Genomic DNA, 14,407 nt, shown 5'->3' on the forward strand with positions numbered 1-14,407 from the left:
TAAGGTACGCTAACTAGGGTTGAGCGAAACGGGTCGGCAATTTTCAGAAGTCGCCGACTTTTGGCAAAGTCGGGTTTCATGAAACCCGACCCCTGTGTGGGGTTGGCCATGAAGTCGGCGATCTTCTGAATCTGGAATCGGAATTCCGATACCGATTCCCGATATGTTTAAGATATCGGGAATTGGTATCGGAATTCAGATTGAAGTGTAAAATAAAGAATTAAAATAAAAAATATCGCTATACTTACCCTCTGACGGGCCCTGGTACTAACCGGGAACCTTCCTTCCTTAGAATCAGCCTTCCAGGACCTTGCGGTGACGTCACGGTGACGTCGCGGCTTGTGATTGGTCGCGCGGCCGCCCATGTGACCGCTGCACGACCAATCACAAGCCGTGACGTCACCGTAGGTCCTGGAAGGGCTGATTCTTAGGAAGGAAGGCTGCCGGAACGAAGCCGAGGGTGAGTATATTCCTATTAGGTATATACTCACCCTCGGACACGCCCTGCTTCTTTCCGGCAGCCTTCCTTCCTAAGAATCAGCCCTTCCAGGACCTTCGGTGACGTCGCGGTGACGTCGCGGCTCGTGATTGGTCGCGTGGCCGCCCATGTGACCGCTCGCGCGACCAATCACAAGCCGCGACGTCACCGTGACGTCACCGTAGGTCCTGGAAGGGCTTATTCTTAGGAAGGAAGGCTGCCGGAAAGGAGCAGGGCGTGTCCGAGGGTGAGTATATACCAAATAGGAATATACTCACCCTCGGCTTTGTTCCGGCAGCCTTCCTTCCTAAGAATCAGCCCTTCCAGGACCTACGGTGACGTCACGGTGACGTCGCGGCTTGTGATTGGTCGCGCAGTGGTCACATGGGCGGCCGTGCGACCAATCACAAGCCGCGACGTCACCGCAACGTCACCGCAAGGTCCTGGAAGGCTGATTCTAAGGAAGGAAGGTTCCCGGTTAGTACCAGGGCCCGTCAGAGGGTAAGTATAGCGATATTTTTTATTTTAATTCTTTATTTTACACTTAAATATGGATCCCAGGGCCTGAAGGAGAGTTTCCGCTCCTTCAGACCCTGGGAACCATTGGAAACCCAATGCACTGCATTGGGTTTCGAGTTTCGGCCGACCCCGACCCCGACTTTTTTATAGGATCGGCCGATTTCACTCGACCCGACTTTTGAAAAAGTCGGGTTTCGTGAAACCCGACCCGATCTTATAAAAGTAAAGGTCGCTCAACCCTAACGCTAACTACACTTACTATGAGACTGATTGAGTCCGGCAGGGACAGGATGGACATTGTTTCTCCACTGCAATAGAGGGAGCACCGCTCTAACTATGTTCCTTATTACAGTCAGATAAGTTCATTTTGTTCTTACAAACGAGTTTTTTTATATATAAGTATGTCTCCTGATGAACCTATACAGGGGAAACGCGTCGAGAATTCAACATACTTGTGTATATGAACAGAATAGTATTATTTGCTTATATCAGCTGATTAATCTATGTCACTAAATTTTTGTGGATTTTCACGTTGTTGCACTATTTTTGCACTTTATTGCTAGTTTTTCTTCCATCACTTCCTGCCTTATTGTCTTTTGATATTAGGGAGAGTTTGGGACAGTCGACTAGAGCGGGGGCGCCACTTGCGCAGGAATCTAGGGTGCCAACCTCCGCAGGCAGGTAGGGTGGAGGCAGGTTAACGATAGGGGTACCGGCTAACCTTATTATAGGTCCAATGAATAGTGCATTACATCTTTTAGTGTGTCTAATAAGCTAACACACTATTGCACTAGCCTGTATACATATATTTTTCTCCCTTTCTTTTGGCCTATTAGAGTGCAATACACATTTTTTAGGGGTGTGTTAACATATGAACACACCTCTTGCACTATTTTGTGACAATTATATGTCTGTCTGTTATGTATGGTCTGCTGGATGTGTAATATCTATCTTCTGCATGACAGGGCCTATTAGGGCCAGTTAGGATCAGTCTACGCTGAGCAGGGGCGCCGTTGCGCAGGTATAAATAGGGTGCCAACCTCTGCTGCTAGGAAGGGTACAGACAGAGGTCTGGTAGGGAATTTGTGCACCCTGTAACTTTTTCAGCAGCCATATGAGTTTTAGATCATGAATGTTATAGTGTGTTTTATTAAAATGAAGTAAATGTTAAGTTTTATCAGTCATCTTTGAAATAGTGTCTTTTTAAAAGAGAGTGAACAATAATAATGTTTTACATAGAAAGTTATATGAAGCTAGTTAGTCATAGAAAATGTTTGATAATGTTGTTAGAAATTGAGGACAGGAAGTGAACCCGTAGGTGTTACTGGGTGAGTCCTCCTAGGAGCCATAGAGAGATGGTTCAGTGTTCCTGTGCTAAGAAAAGGGGCAGTAGGCCCGGGCAGATAGACAGGCGGTCCTGCATAAGACAAATCAGAAATCAAGAAGAAGGTGTTGCACTTAGAAGAGAGAAATTAAGAAAAGTTAATTTATATTTTAGGAGTTTTATAGTAAGCCTTTCGTGGATCCAGCTTATACGTCCTTAGAGGCAAAGTTAAATTATTGTTCAGAATTTGCACTTAGTAGAATACCCGGCTGGGTAATAAAAGTTATTTATAGTGTGTTATTTAAAATATTTAACCATGTCTTGTTTGTAACGTTCAAGAGTCCTCACCTCCCATAAAGGGAAGCACTGTTATTATTTCTTATTCCTTGTTTATTGCATTCCAAAATTTGTATGTCTTTTGCTGACATGTATTGTTGTTTTCTTCCCAGTCCGGGAGTACTGAATTTAACCGGGGGGGAGTGCAGCGCCCCAGAGTCCTGGTCGTTGCAGTACTGATGCTCCGCCGCTAAGGGGAGTGATGGTACATCTGATGGCACTGAAGGAGTTCACCTGACCAGGTATCACAGACACTAATACACTTCATAGTCTGGCCTCCAGGGGGAGCTAAGGGCGCTATGTATTAGGCCACTCCTCACAATCTGGTAAAACTGGGGGTTGGATAGAAAGTTAGTAAGAAGCTGACTGGGTTGGAACCAGGCAACATCCTGTGGCAGAGGGTGTTGCAGGGGAAGATTCATGGGGGTCCCTGTCAGGGGTGGGATCCTGACAGAGGCCTAGCGAAAAGGAAAGAACGTTAAGGAACCGCGCCTGCACTACATCGCGGCGGTATCTCAAGAAAGGACAAGAAGTGGGGTTTATTGTGGAGAGTGAGAAATGAGATCAAAGCAAAAAGGAGATAACACCAGTAGGAGTCATGCTGTAAGATCGAGGCAACATCCTACTGAGGCGCGTAGCCTTTGGCCGGAACGCCGAGGAAGTATTAGGCTCCAAGCAATACTTCAAACCAACGGCAGGACAGTTAATTATAGGTTGGCTGTCTCACCTAAATCACCTAAGCAGACATAGGGGGCAACTGTGGGAGAGGGGCTTCACTAGGGTCCCGGAAGAACTCCAGGCCTACCCGTCATACAGGTGCATCCTATCCATATCATCTGGGGGACAGAGAAGAACATCAGAACAGACATAAGTTGTGGGCAAGAACATCAGAAACAGACACAACAGTTGTGAGGACTATCCCGTGGTGCTCAGCAGGGAAGTACTACAACACACAGGTGCTAGAAGGTAGGCACAGATTTCCACCTGCAAAGGGAACTCTGGAGGTGCCAACGGACCGGCCGGTCTCAGACAGCCCTGTTAACCGTACTCTGGACTGAGGATCTTGATGCCTTCAGTAAAGAGGTAAAGAGACTGCAACCCTGTGTCCTCGTTATTCATCGTGACCTGCACCACGCACCACCACTTACACCTTTCATTGGACGCCCCTTAGCAGGGTCATGGACCGGGTCTAGCCACCGTGACAACCCCAGAACTGAGACAGAGAGGCCCGGTACCGAGTACCCCGCAGCCCTGCATCTGGGGGCACTCCATGGGCTCACCATCGGAGCCCACATCAAAGGGAGAGAGTCCTACAATCAGCTTAAATGTACGCCCGATGTCGGAAAGGGGTTAAGGCATCTCTCAAAATGGCAGAAAATAGCATACTGAACAAGGTTGGGGCAAGTACACAGCCTTGTATTACATTGTTTTTAACTGGGTGGGTCTCCGATTTGTCTCCATTTATCACGACCTGCACTATCATACCATCATGGAGCTGCCGGATGATTGTGATACACTTTCTCAGGCAGCCAAATTTTGACATGATTTTCTATATGCCGTCTCTGCTGACTGTGTCTAAAGCTTTGGTCAAGATCACAAAAAACAAAAAGACAGCGCCACAATGGATGGTGAAAAAATAGGAGCTTACATTTATTCTGCCTCCTGTAGCGACATTTCGGTCAATAGACCTTTATTAAGCACTTGCTTGATAAAGGTCTGTTGACCGAAATGTTGCTACAGGAGGCAGAATAAATGTAAGCTCCTATTTTTTCACCATCCATTGTGGCGCTGTCTTTTTGTTTTTTGTGGTCTCGGTACTGTCCGGGATGGGCTCCCTGGTTTTGGACGTGCGCCCTTGTGTCCGCTGAGACCTTCAATCTAATATAAAAGGGTGCGGTTTTGACTTTCTTTTGTTTTGACTCTAAAGCTTTGGTCAAGTCAACAAAGGTTATGAAAAGGTCATTACCTTGCTCCTGACATTTTTCTTGGAGTTGAGGTGACGCGCTGCAATGACCATATCTGCTGTTCCATGTTCAGCACGGAAGCTGCCTTGTCTTTCAGGTAGTAGACATTACTCTAGGTGGTGAAGGCGGTTGAGCAAAAGGCAAGCAAAAATCTTCCCAAAAGTGGACAGAAGGGATATGCCTTGATGGTTGTCACACGATTGGTGCTTGCCTTTTCTCTTTTAGATATGGATTATACTGACATCTTTCAGAAGTTGCGGTACCTGTTCCTTTTTCCACATATACTGGAATTTTTTAGTCATCATTTGTATCAGAATACAGCCTCCCACTTTGTGTAACTCAGCGAGTATAGCATAGTTTCCTGGGACTTTGTCACAGGAGAGTTGTTTAATCACCTTCCTGACTTCATCTTCATTGGGAAGAACATTGAGGTCCTTGTTAATTTCTGCCTGGGGCAGATGAGCAATGGCATCATCATTAGTGTTGAGCATTCCGATACTGCAAGTATCGGGTATCGGCCGATACTTGCTGTATCGGAATTTCCGATACCGAGATCCGATACTTTTGTGGTATCGGGTATCGGGTATCGCAACAACATTAATGTAATAATGTGTAAAAAAGAGAATTAAAATAAAAAATATCGCTATACTCACCTGTCCAACGCAGCCTGGACCTCAGCGAGGGAACCGGCAGCATTGTTTGTTTAAATTTCGCGCTTTTACTTGGTTACGTGAAGTCCCGGCTTGTGATTGGTCAGGGCGGCCATGTTGCCGGGACGCGGACCAATCACAGCAAGCCGTGACGAAATAACGTCACGGCTTGCTGTGATTGGTCCGCGTCCCGGCAACATGGCCGCCATTAACCAATCACAAGCCGTGACGTCACGGGAGGCTGGACATGCGCGTATTTTGAAAAGCGCGCGTGTCCAGCCTCCAGTGACGTCCCGGCAACATGGCCGCCATTAACCAATCACAAGCCGGGACGTCACGGGAGGCTGGACATGCGCGTATTTTGAAAAGCGCGCGTGTCCAGCCTCCAGTGACGTCCCGGCAACATGGCCGCCATTAACCAATCACAAGCCGGGACGTCACGGGAGGCTGGACATGCGCGTATTTTGAAAAGCGCGCGTGTCCAGCCTCCAGTGACGTCCCGGCAACATGGCCGCCATTAACCAATCACAAGCCGGGACGTCACTGGAGGCTGGACACGCGCGCTTTTCAAAATACGCGCATGTCCAGCCTCCCGTGACGTCACGGCTTGTGATTGGTTAATGGCGGCCATGTTGCCGGGACGCGGACCAATCACAGCAAGCCGTGACGTAATTTCGTCACGGCTTGCTGTGATTGGTCCGCGTCCCGGCAACATGGCCGCCCTGACCAATCACAAGCCGGGACTTCACGTAACCAAGTAAAAGCGCAAATTTTAAACAAACAACGCTGCCGGTTCCCTCGCTGAGGTCCCGGCTGCGTCGGACAGGTGAGTATAGCGATATTTTTTATTTTAATTCTTTATTTTACACATTAATATGGTTCCCAGGGCCTGAAGGAGAGTTTCCTCTCCTTCAGACCCTGGGAACCATCAGGAATACCGTCCGATACTTGAGTCCCATTGACTTGTATTGGTATCGGGTATCGGTATCGGATTGGATCCGATACTTTGCCGGTATCGGCCGATACTTTCCGATACCGATACTTTCAAGTATCGGACGGTATCGCTCAACACTAATCATCATTTAAAATGGTAGGGTGATTAAAGACATTGTGGAAGTGCTCAGACCACTATTCCAGAATCTGTTTTCTGTCAGCAGTTTAGTTCTGACCGCGTTGAGGAGAGATGTACAGCCTTTAGCGCATCATGCCATCGCTTGAGGACATGGCTATCTGCATGGCCTGCCTTTTTGCTCAACCAGCTGTACTACATCTCATGTAACTTTATATGTAAATTTATTTTAGCGCTGGTAAAGGCATCCTTTTTGGCTAGTGACATGGGGTCATTTTGATGCACTTTGCACTGCTGATGTTTCTCTTCTAGGAGTGCCATTATTTCTTCATTCTTTTCATCAAGCCAGTCTTTGTTATTTTGTGCTGCTCTTCCAAGATGCTCCAAGACATTATTGTAAATGCATCTTTAAGAGTTATCCACTGTTCTTCAAAACCGGACTCGTCTGACCACGGTGTGTTTGACAGTCTGGCATCAAGGTCATTGGCAAATTCCTTTTCAAGGCTTCTGGGTTGCAGCTTGGAAACATTCAGTCTCTTTGAAATCTTCTGCCCTTGGGGTCTCTTTAATGGCAAAATGACAAAGCCTGCACTTAGACACAATTAGATGGTGATTGGTCCTGCAGTCGGCACCACACATGGCTCTCATTACTGTAAAGTTTATCCTATCCGTCTCCCTGGCAATGACATAGTCAATGAAATGCCAGTGCCTCGAGTGTGGGTGCATCCATGATGTCTTCTTGTGAGTGGGTAGAGTAAACAGAGTGTTGGTGATAAATAGGTCATGTGTAGCACACATCTTGGGGGGCAGAAGGTCATTGCTCTTACACTTGACAATGCCATATTTCCCAATGACTCCTTATCAGTTTTTATAGTCTATTCCCACTCTGGCATTAAAGTCTTTGAGTATAGTGAACTTGTCTGCCTGTGGGATTACTGAGATAAGTGTGTCAAGATCATCATAGAACTTATGCTTAATGTAACTTGGATTGGTCACGGTGGGAGCATAGGCACTGATTAGCGTAGTATGCTTCTTGTTTGTAAGTGGGAACTGAAGTGTCATCAGGCAATCATTGATGTCCTCTGAAGGCTGGGTAAGTTTATGAACAAGGTGAGGTTTGAAATAATAATAATAATAATAATAATAATCTTTATTTATATAGCGCAAACATATTCCGCAGCGCTTTACAGTTAAACAGTTTCAAACACAACAGTCATAAGTAACAGTGTTAACAATAATATAATGATTAAAGCAAAATAAAACAACCCTGCTCGTGAGAGCTTACAATCTACAAAGAGGTGGGGGAGATACAAAGTACAAGTGTGTATATACAATGATATATTTGCAGTGAATGTCCAGCCATCTTCAGGGGGTGAAGATAGTGAATGGGCTGCACACGCACACTTAGGGTACCGTCACACAGTGAAATTTCCATCGCTGCGACGGCACGATTTGTGACGTCGCAGCGTCGTATGAATATCGCTCCAGCGTCGTAGACTGCGGTCACACTTTGCAATCACGGCGCTGGAGCGATGCCGAAGTCCCCGGGTAACAAGGGTAAACATCGGGTTACTAAGCGCAGGGCCGCGCATAGTAACCCGATGTTTACCCTGGTTACCAGCGTTAACATTAAAAAAACAAACAGTACATACTTACATTCCGGTGTCTGTCCCCGGCGTTCTGCTTCTCTCCACTGTGTAAGCGCCATAGCCGGAAAGCAGAGCGGTGACATCACCGCTGTGCTCGCTTTCCGGCCGGCAGGCGCTCACACAGTGCAGAGAAGCTGAGACGCCGGAGGACAGACACCGGAATGTAAGTATGTACTGTTTGTTTTTTTACGTTTACGCTGGTAACCAGGGTAAACATCGGGTTACTAAGCGCGGCCCTGCGCTTAGTTACCCGATGTTTACCCTGGTTACAAGCGAACACATCGCTGGATCGCTGGTCACACACAACGATCCAGCGATGTCAGCGGGTGATCAAGCGACGAAAGAAAGTTCCAAACGATCTGCTACGACGTACGATTCTCAGCGTGATGTCTGATCGCAGTAGAGTGTCAGACACAGCGATATCGTAACGATATCGCTAGAACGTCACGAATCGTGCCGTCGTAGCGATGGAAATTTCACTGTGTGACGGTACCCTTACACATAAAATTACTTTGATTAGGGAACGTGATAGGCCGCTCTGAACAAATGTGTTTTGAGGGAGCACCTAAAACTGCGCAAGTTGTGTTTGGTCCTAATTTCTTGGGGTAGAGCATTCCAGAGGATTTGGTGCAATGCGGGAGAAGTCTTGGAGTCGGGAGTGGGAGGTATGGATTAGTGCAGAGGTTAGTCGAAAGACTTTTACAGAATGCAGCGATTGGCTAGGCCGATAGACAGAAATGAAGGAGGAGCTGTAAGGGGGTGCTGCACTGTGGAGAGCTTTGTGGGTGAGAACAAGCACTTTGAATTGGATCCTATAATGAATGGGCACCCAGTGGTGTCAAACATAACACCCAGACAGCACTCCTGCTGCCGGGGCATTATTATGGTGCCACCCACGGAGAGGGAAATGTCAGATTTAGAGAGGATAGTAGACGGCGTGAGCAGAAGAAGTTTGGTTTTGGAATGTTTGCGTTTCAGATGGAAAGCGGACATGATGTTGGAGACTGCGGACAGACAGTCGCTGGTGTTCTGTAGTACAGAGGGGGTAAGGTGAGGGGATGATGTATATAGTTGCATATCATCAGCATAAAGATGATACTGAAAGCCAAATCTGCTGATGGTCTCTCCAATTGGGGCCATGTAGAGGGAGAAGAGAAGGGGGCAAAGGACTGAGCCCTGAGGTACCCCAACAGTGAGAGGAAGAGGAGATGTATTTGAGCCAGCCAGAAAGATAGGAAGAGAGCAAAGAGAAAGCAGTGTCCTTAATGCCTAGTGACTGGAGCCTAGAGAGTAGAAAACGGTGGTCAACAGTGTCGAAACGCCACACCTGCTTCTCATCGTTCAGTGCTGCCTTGACCAGTCCAGAAAAGTGTGTATCCACCACTACGATCTGTCAATTATCCCTTATCTGCTAAGTGTGTTTCGCTGCCAGCTGCTATGTCAACAATGTAGCAATCTAGCTCCTTGGCAACTAGTGGCGTTTTTCTCTCCAGTCTGTCTGCCTTGATATTATCTAGCTGAGTTCTCACATTAAATGAGCCAAGGATGAGTTCCATCATTTTCTTCTTTGTGTGTCAACCGCTATGAGGGATGCCCACCAGCTGTGGTAGGCTGGCTAGGTTAAGGTGAAGCAGACTATTGAGGCACCTTTTCTAGCCCCTTCCTCAACAGAGGGGAACAAAGTGATCCCAGAGAGGGCTGCTCAGACACTCAGCAACTCCATTGCTGCTTTGGTCCAGTGGGGAGCTACCCTATGCCCTGGACCACCTGTGTGCAGGTTCTTGACTACAACTTCCAGTTATTCGACCCCTGGTGCTTTGCAACTCCTTCATTGCCACAGGACTTTGAAGTGCAGTTATTAAAGTAGTGACTTGAGCATGACTTGGATTAAAGTGAGGAAGAGTTGCACAGGTCATCAGCCTGTCAGCCTCACTCTCTTGTCTGTACCTATTGACTCCCAGTGGCAAGAGCGAGTCACAGTGACTGAAGATAGGTCAGGATGCAATGAATGGCCAGCAGTGTCCTATAAGAACCCCGCTGCACCCTCACAATGCTTCATATTGCTTTGCTGGGAATTGCTTTTCTGTCCATTGAGTCTTATATAGTTTCTTCTGCACAGTCCGCCAAATCCAGCCTTCACATGCAAAGGTAGGCATACTCCTAAAGTCACAGTGGGCCTCAAAACCAATGGCTAGCCTCACCTTGTTTGACTCACCTGCTGAGGCGGTGTTTCAGGGTGTACCCACTGATGCATGCTAGCACTTACTAGGAGGTGCAGGTAAGAGTTGAGTACCAGATGAGGTCCAAAGATGGGCATGCTCTCATAAAAGGACACGAGAAGCCCTCCACCATAGGTGCTACCTCTATCTGGACACCCCATACACCGCAGGGATACATAAAGGATAGGGATAGATAAAGAGCTAATGTTATTTTGGTGCACTACTTCAGTGCTGATGTACCTGATTTAAAATTGGAATGATAGCCTCAGTTTATGAATAGATATCTAAATTCAAATGATATACAGTGAACTGTAGCCGCAATGTCATCATCCCAAACACATGTTCAGTCGCTTGGTCAGTATTTTATATAAGTATTCGTGAGTCAAACAATGCAGAAGTGGGGACCTGTTTCTATTATACTTTTCCTCTGATTCTTCCAATCCTGATTTTGGCTTTTAGAACAGGGTCACACTTGCGAGTGCAATGCAGGAAACTTGTACACTCCGTTCCCGAGTGCCGGCGGCTGTGCCAGGTATTGCACTAGTAAGTATGACCCCGGTCTTACACTGATGCTGACCAAATACTGAATGTATGAACGTGGCCTTGCTGTGAATTACAGTATACAGTAGCAACACCTCCTAAATAGCTGGGTTTTAGTTTTTTTCACACAGTGAAAGTAAGAAAGGTTAGTATTAACTCACTCATTGCAGATTTTGCAGCTAAATATGAATTCAAGGGTTGCTTCTGTTTGTAAATGAAAGAGCAATCCCTGTATTTGAAATCCAACATTTTTGTTTTTTAATAAAGATAAATCTCTCAAATCTTGAAACTTAATCCACAAGTGTTCACCTACTGAAATGTGAGTGGTGTTTAAAATAATTTATTGAGGCCGCTTCATTGCTCCAATAGTCTAATATTAAATGCACACACGCCACCTGAAAACAGCAAATAGTTATGAATGCTTGGCACTTTTATAGTATTTATTTATTTTTCTTTTTTAAAGGGAAAAAACAACATAATCAGGGAACTTAAAAACAAGTGTTCACCTACTAAAGTGTGTGCATTGTTTTAAAAATTTGTCCACCCTAGTTACCATACACCCCACAGCCATACTGCCACTGTTGTCATATTTTTGTTACCGTCCGTTAACCTCCATGTAGCAACTTCCCAACATAACATTTTAGGTTTCATTAATTTACAAGGTTAAAGTTTTACAACTGTTTAACTAGTCAAATTAATAATCGTAGGCATCACTCCAATACTGCTGGTCTTTACTGCAATTTATGTGTACTTGCATAGCAAACTCTTTATTGAAGGTAAAGCTTTTGTTGTCAAGGGAGAAAGAATTTTAAATTAAAAAATTGGTTAGGTTTCTTAACAAAGTTTAGAAACAAATTAAATGTTATACTTTTGTCCAAAATGTTGGCTGATAAACCCAAACCTGACATGGGTGATGAACAAGGCCGGGTCAAAGTGGAAAAACTAATATCATGGATAAGAATGTGGTTGCCACTAGCAGCACCATTAACATATCTGGTAGTACTAACAGCAACTGTCCCCATAGTAGTGTCAAACACAAATCATATTTGGCCTCCTATGCAAACTCTGGCAAGTGCTTTAGTGGGAGGAAGCAGAGAGCTTAATGGAGCACATGACTCATAGGTCATATTAATCAAAGCAGGATAATGTAGCCTGTGTCAGTGACACCTTCGGCTGGAGTCGGCATTCTGCTCTGTACAACTCCTTTGCCGCTATAAAAATGTTGTACACAGTGTAATTTCCAATCTGTAAATGACACCTGTTTCTATTCTGCCCCAAAGTCCCCGCACAGCACCCGAAGAGTATAGTAACATACTCCACCCGTAAAACTACATACAGTAGATATTATGGAAGACATGGAAATGGACAATATGATTCTAAGGCCAATCTGTTGCAGACTCTGCGAGTCAAGGTGCTAAGGACATTGACCACTGTAGTAGCTCTATGAGCCAGTTCAAATCTCAGGGTGGGAATCAGGTGAGGAGAGTGGGCAAGGAATGCTCTGCATTTCATACACAGAGGCACCTGTCAGCCAAATCATGGATGAAGATGATAATGACTTTGTGCAGAACAAAGCCTTGGAACCAGACATGGGTAACAAGGATTTGAGGTAATCAAAGGAGAAGGTTGCTGGCATCGGTGATACAGAGTGCAGGCAACGTTCATAAAAAACATTCTCTGGGGCCAAATTAGCTTTTCCAGTGGTCAATTCTGGAGCATGTAATGAGGCATGTGCTGTTCGTGGTCATGGTGAGTTGTATATGTGGGCTTTTTGTGTGTGGGAATTATTTTCCCCATTGCTGGAAGACCAATCTATTCCATAGTGCAGGCTCTGCTGTTGGAAATAATTCAGGTAATTCCTGGGACACATCAAATAAGAAGTATATCACTCCATTAGCACATGCAACTGCATCACCTGCTCATGTGGAGAAAGCAAACTGACCAGCAAGATGACAAGACTCAAACTGTCCTCCATCCTCTCCTCATGATCACCTTTCTGGTAACCAGTGTTCACCTGTAAGTGATACCTTGTTGTCACCAGCCACATCTTCACAGTCACCTACTGCATTACATACACTTCTTACTCTTCCTCCATTGCATCGTCAGTTCTCATTTTGAGTTAAAAAAAAATACGTTCAATTGTCCAAATACATGAAAATTTTACTCCCACGTGTCCAAGTTCACCCCAATTGACGGTAGATGCCCTGGATTGCATTGCCTTTTTTTGCAAAAGAATTGCGTGCAATCAGAATCAATAATACAAGAGGGTAGGAGAAAACCTACAAAGTATATTTGCCCATTAAAAATATTTGTATTAATGTAAACATAGTACATATATAGAAAAAAGACTACAAAAACAGATGCTGCTAGATACACATGCAAGGGAACATATGCAGGAGGTGAGAAAAGACATGCATAATGTAGTATAATTATATCATCATCCCCTAAAGGTGGTGCAATTGAATGGTTAAATCTTTCCAAGGTATATATGAACAGCAGAGGAGAAACTTAATGAGCAATATTTGAACTTACATGTAAATGTCACCAGCTGCCTGCAGCGTTCCCACCTCCCCAACACACGTTTCGTTAACTCTTCATCAGGAGGCGTGTCATGAAAAAAAAGGTCAGGAATGAAAAAAATTATTAGTAAGGGACACATTGTTTTACATTTTCAAACCCAAATTCTTTTAATTATATAAGAGCAATGTTCTGAGCTCTGATGCCATGGACATTTCGGTTAACAAACTGGACCATGTCCAGCCTTAGCAAAATGTCAGACAGGGTGTTCAGCATGGCTGGTGGATTTGTCACATCAAAGAAGACTAGGTTACCTGCAATAACTGTGAAATATCTAATATTTATCAAAGTGCATCAGACACAGAACAGTGCAGATTTTAATGCACTGTTGGCAGAACCAATGATTAAAACAACCATATCATCTGCCTACCTGCTTGTCCGTTGACTGTCATCTATACCATTCTCCTGCCACCAGGTCTGATGGATCACAGTCTGCTGTAAATCTCCTCCTAGTCTATCATGTCATTTATGTTGTAGTACTGCTATTGCAATTTCTTCCAAGCATTTTATGCATTACATCATCGTATCTCTCCACCATGCTCCTCCTGCCTTGCACTGCACAGCCACAATCCTTCTGAATGTTCATTGTGTTTCATAGTGCTTAACAGTACAGAGGTTGATCACTATATGCTCATGTTTTGGTACCCTCAAGAAACAACTCTGAAAATAGGGTTAATTTTTTAAGAGGATTGATGACAAAAAGCCAGAAAATCCTTACATTGAAATTGCTGCCACTGTTTTGTCTTAAATAATTTTTGGAAGGCTTGATAAATAGCCTTTGTAATTGCTTATGATTTTGTGATTAGCACACCACAAGAAAAGGAATATTTTTTTTAGTTATGGCTGATAGGCCAATACTTTTTTGCATTCAAAAGAATACAGTACACTGTTTTTTAGTATTGAGCGATACCTTCCGATATGCAAAGGTATCAGTATCGGATTGGATCGGCCGATACCCAAAAAGTATCGGATATCGCCGATACCGATACCCGATACCAATGCATATCAATGGGACACAAAATATCGGAATGGTTCCCAGGGTCTGAAGGAGAGGAAACTCTCCTTCAGGACCTGGGATCCAT

General features: G+C 45.0%; 1 long non-coding RNA gene across 1 annotated transcript in view; it reads right to left on the bottom strand.

The window, feature by feature from the left end:
• LOC143818123 (uncharacterized) overlaps positions 1 to 13,778 on the bottom strand; it is a 161,219-nt gene extending 147,441 nt beyond the window's left edge. The window contains exons 1-2 of the long non-coding RNA XR_013224328.1: positions 13,696 to 13,778; positions 13,281 to 13,340 (exon numbers count right to left, since the gene is read on the bottom strand). This is a non-coding gene — a long non-coding RNA (uncharacterized LOC143818123). The remainder of the gene's footprint in view (positions 1 to 13,280; positions 13,341 to 13,695) is intronic.
• Positions 13,779 to 14,407: the final 629 nt, after the last annotated feature.

The sequence above is a fragment of the Ranitomeya variabilis genome, chromosome 3 (genome assembly GCF_051348905.1).
Source record: "Ranitomeya variabilis isolate aRanVar5 chromosome 3, aRanVar5.hap1, whole genome shotgun sequence".
Lineage (NCBI taxonomy): Eukaryota > Metazoa > Chordata > Amphibia > Anura > Dendrobatidae > Ranitomeya > Ranitomeya variabilis.